Genomic DNA, 5,006 nt, shown 5'->3' with positions numbered 1-5,006 from the left:
GAAGGCCCGTACAGGGCCTGCAATATGCGGTCGTGCATTATCCTGCTGAAATGTAGAGTTTCGCAGGGATCGAATGAAGGGTAGAGCCACGGGTCGTGACACTTCTGAAATGTAATGTCCACTGTTCAAAGTGCCGTCAATGCGAACAAAAGGTCACCGAGACGTGTAACCAATGGCACCCCATACCATCACGCTGGGTGGTACGACAGTATGGCGATGACGAATACACGCTTCCAATGTGCACTCACCGCGATGTCGCCAAATACGGATGCGACCATCATGATGTTGTAAACAGAACCTGGATTCATCCGAAAAAATGACGTTTTGCCATTCGTGCACCCAGGTTCGTCGTTGAGTACACCATCGCAGGCGCTCCTGTCTGTGACGCAGCGTCAAGGGTAACCACAGCCATGGTCTCCAAGCTGATAGTCCATGCTGCTGCAAACGTCGTCGAACTGTTCGTGCAGACGGTTAATGTCCTGGAAACGTCCCCATCTGTTGACTCAGGGATCGAGACGTGGCTGCACGATCCGTTACAGCCATGCGGATAAGATGCCAGTCATCTCGACTGCTTGTGATACGAGGCCGTTTGGATCGAGAACGGCGTTCCGTATTACCCACCTGAACTCTCCGATTCCATATTCTGTTAACAGTCATGGGATCTCGACCAACGCGAGCAGCAATCTCGCGATACGATAAACCGCAATCGGGATAGGCTATAATCCGACATTTATCAAAGCCGGTAACGTGATTGTACGCATTTCTCCTCCTTACACGAGGCATCACAACAACGTTTCACCAGGCAACGCCGGTCAACTGCTGTTTGTGTATGAGAAATCGGTTGGAAATTTTCCTCATGTCAGCACGTTGTAGGTGTCACCAGAGGTGCCAACCTTGTGTGAATGCTCTGAAAAGCTATTCATTTGCATATCACAGCATCTTCATCCTGTCGGTTAATTTTCGCGTCTGTCTCAATTCATCTTCGAGGTGTACAATTTTAACGGCCAGTAGTATAGATTATATAATGGTAAGACAGAGATTCAGGAACCAGATTTTAAAATGTAAGACATTTTCAGGAGAAGATGGGGACTCTGACAAGAATCTATTGGTTATGAACTGTAGATTAAAACTGAAGAAACTGCAAAAAGGTGGGAATTTGAAGAGATGCGACCTGGATAAACTGAAAGAATCAGAGGTTGTGGAGAGCTTCAGGGAACGATTGACAAGAATGAGGGAAAAAATACAGTAGAACAAGAATAGCTAGCTTTGAGAGATGAAATAGTGAAGGTAGAAGAGGATCAAGTAGGTAAAAATGCGAGGGCTAATAGAAATCCTTGGGTAACAGAAGAGATATTGAATTAAATTCATGAAAGGAGAAAATATAAAAATGCAGTAAATGAAGCAGGCAAAAAGGAGTACAAACGTCTTAAAAATGAGATCGACAGGGAGTGCAAAATGGCTAAGCAGGGGTGGCTAGTGGACAAATGTAAAGATGTAGAGGCGCATATCACTAGGGGTAAGATTGATACTGCCTACAGCAAAATTAAAGAGACCTTTGGAGAAAAGAGAACCACTAGCATGAATATCAAGAGCTCAGATGGAAACACAGTTCCAAGCAAAGAAGGGAAAGCAGAAAGATGAAAGGAGTACATAGAAGGTCTATACAAGGGCTATGTTCTTGAGGAGAATACTACAGGAATGGAAGAAAATGTAGGTGAAGATGAAATAGGAGATCTGGTACTACACGAAGAGTTTGACAGAGCACTGAAAGACCTAAGTCGAAACAAGGCCACGGAGTAGACAACATTCCATTAGAACTACTGACAGCCTTGGGAGAGCCAGGCCTAACAAAACTCTACCATCTCGTGCGGAAGATGTATCAGAAAGGCAAAATACCATCAGACTTCAGGAAGAATATAAGAATTCCAATCGCAAAGAAAGCAGGTGTTGACCGATGTGAAAATAAGCGAACTATCAGTTTAATAAGCCACGGTTGCAAAATACTCACACGAATTCTTTACAGACGAATGGAAAACTCGTAGAAACCGACCTCGGGGAAGATCAGTATGGATTCCGTAGAAATGTTGGAACACGTGAGGCAATACTGACCCTACGACTTATCTTAGAAAATAGATTAAGGAAAGGCAAACCTACGTTTCTAGCATTTGTAGACTTAGAGATGGCTTTTGACAACGTTAACTGGAATACTCTCTTTCAAATTCTGAAGGTGGCAGGGGTAAAATAGCCTAGCGAAAAGGTATTTACAATTTGTACAGAAACCAAATGGCAGTTGTAAGAGTCGAGGGACATGAAAGGGAAGCAGCGGTTGGGAAGGGAGTGAGACAGGGTTGTAGCCTATCCACGCTGTTATTCAATTTGTATATTGAGCAAACAGTAAAGGAAGCAAAAATAATTCTGAGTAGGAATTAAAATCCATCGAGAAGAAATTCTGTCAAGAGATAGCAAGTGACCTGGAACAGCAGTTGAACCGAATGGACAGTGTCTTGAAAGGAGAATATAAGATGAACATCAACAAAAGCAAAACGAGGATAATGGGATGTAGTCGAACTAAATCGGGTGATGCTGTGGAAATTAGATTAGGAAATGAGACATTTAAAGTAGTAAAGGAGTTTTGATATTTGGGGAGCAAAATATCTGATGATGATCGAAGTAGAGAGGATATAAAATGTAGACTGGCAATGGCAAGGGAAGCGTTCCTGAAGAAGAGAAACTTGTTAACATCGGGTATGGATTTAAGTGTCAGGAAGTCGTTTCCGAAAATATTTGTATGGAGTGTAACCTTGTATTGAAGTGAAACGCGGACGATAAATAGTTTAGACAAAAAGAGTATAGAAGCTTTCGAAATGTGGTGCTACAGAAGAATGCTGAATATGAGATGGGTAGATCACATAACTAATGAGGAGGTACTGAATAGAATCGGAGAGAAGAGAAATTTGTAGCACAACTTGACTAGAAGAAGGGATCGGTTGGTAGGGCATATTTAGAGGCATCAAGGGATCACCAATTTAGTATTGGAGAGCAGCGTGGAGGGTAAAAATCGTAGAGGGAGACCAAGAGATGAATACACTAAACACATTCAGAAGGATGTAGGTTGCATTAGGTACTGGGAGATGAAGAAGCTTGCACAGCATAGAGTAGCATGGAGAGCTGCATCAAACCAGTCTCTGGACTGAAGACCACAACAACAACAACAACATGAAGTCTATATTTTTGCTTCTACCTTTTTGCAGTAGATGGCAGCAGCGGTAAGTAGTGGTACAGATGGTAGGTCGTAAACTTCATACAATAAGATTATGCATTTGTAAACATAGGACCATCGAAATGTTAGTCGAGTTTTGTTATGCTCATCTGAATACGTCAACTTACGATCCCAATTCTCGCCATATGCGGGCGGTTTTAGTTCTCTTCAACATGACGAAATCTGCGGCTGAGGCTCCATGCTCGGTACGATTTATGGTGAGAGAACTATTTGTGAAAGAACGTACAGAGAATGTTTTCAATGTTTCAAGAATTGTGGTTTCGACGTCAAAGACGAGCATGTGTTTGGAAGAGAGAAGGTTTCCGAAGACACTGAGCTGGCCGGATGGCCGAGCGGTTCTAGGCATAACAGTCTGGAACCGCGTGACCGCTACGGTCGCAGGTTCGAATTCTGCCTCGAGCATGGATGTGTTTGACGTCCTTAGGTTAGTTAGGTTTAAGTAGTTCTAATTTCTAGGGACTGATGGCCTAGAAGTTAAGTCCCGTAGTGTTCAGAGCCATTTGGTCATTTAGAAGTTACTGAAACCGACGAAAACAATCGCAGGATATCGTTATCGAAAGAAATTAATGTGTTTGTGCCGAGCACTAAAAGAAAAGCGGTCACAACACAGTGATAGACATGAAAAGGTGATTTTGGAACATGATAGTGTTCGACCCAATGTCGCAAGACCCTTCAAAACATAAGTGGAAACGTTGAAATGGGAACTCCTACACCACACACAGTATGCTCCAGATATTGCTCATTCTGACTACCACCTTTTACGATAAATGGCATACGGGCTGACTAACCATCACTTCCAGTCATATGAACAATTGAAAAATTGGATCGATTCATCGATCTCCTCCAAAGGCTTCGAGTTCTTCCAGCCAGAATGATGGGATAAAGTAGTGGCCAGCGATGGCGAGTACTTGAATCGTGAAGTTTTTCACAAGAAAGCCTCAGATACTTAGAAAAACTGGCGGAAGCAAAGTCGTAGACCTAATAACTCCAATAATAGTCTGCTAACAGTCGGTCTCTTCCAGTAGTAAATCAGTTACTGGAGTCTGTGTTTAGTGCAACAGAGTAATTTGCACGAAATACGTTTGCAATGTATACAAACGTATTCTTGACTTGTGGAAAATAATTCCGCACGCCTCCCACATGTGCGGTGTCGTGAGATGGCAGATACTATAGGAAAGCAGCGTGGCGTGTGACTGAACTGTGAAACAACGAGAAGGTTGATTTCTTAAATGAGCCAGTGCTACCTTCAACTGTTGAATTCGTGGCAACTGTGGGTCCGACTGCAAATAAAGCAAGCGACGAAGTTGAAAGAGTCTGATGAACTATGTTGGAGTGACATTCTTATTCCCGACAAAATTATGTAGACTCACATACTTTCTTTAGAAATAATATGTCAAACAACGTTTTACTATTGTGACAGAGGGGATATGACACAACTAACTCTGCACACTTAGCTACGAAATGCGAAAACAGGGTTGCTGAAACAACAGAGCTGCAACATTTTTGATTTATAACCTACAGTGTAGAATTTGAGGAGGCACTCAACAATAAATCGTTGTCAATTTTCCGGTGAAATGCCTATTTCGAAGAATAAAGTGTGACCAGTACTACTGGACTGACTGCTATTAGACTCCTATCATAAACAACACGTGCAAGCAATAAGACCAAATGATTTTGAACTCAAGAGTTCACTTCTTTGAAGACACGTGTTGGGACTGGCGCTCTC

Source organism: Schistocerca piceifrons, chromosome 5, assembly GCF_021461385.2.
Source record: "Schistocerca piceifrons isolate TAMUIC-IGC-003096 chromosome 5, iqSchPice1.1, whole genome shotgun sequence".
Taxonomy (NCBI): Eukaryota; Metazoa; Arthropoda; class Insecta; order Orthoptera; family Acrididae; genus Schistocerca; species Schistocerca piceifrons.
The sequence above is the reverse complement of the archived record's forward strand: the minus strand, read 5'-3'. Positions refer to the sequence as shown.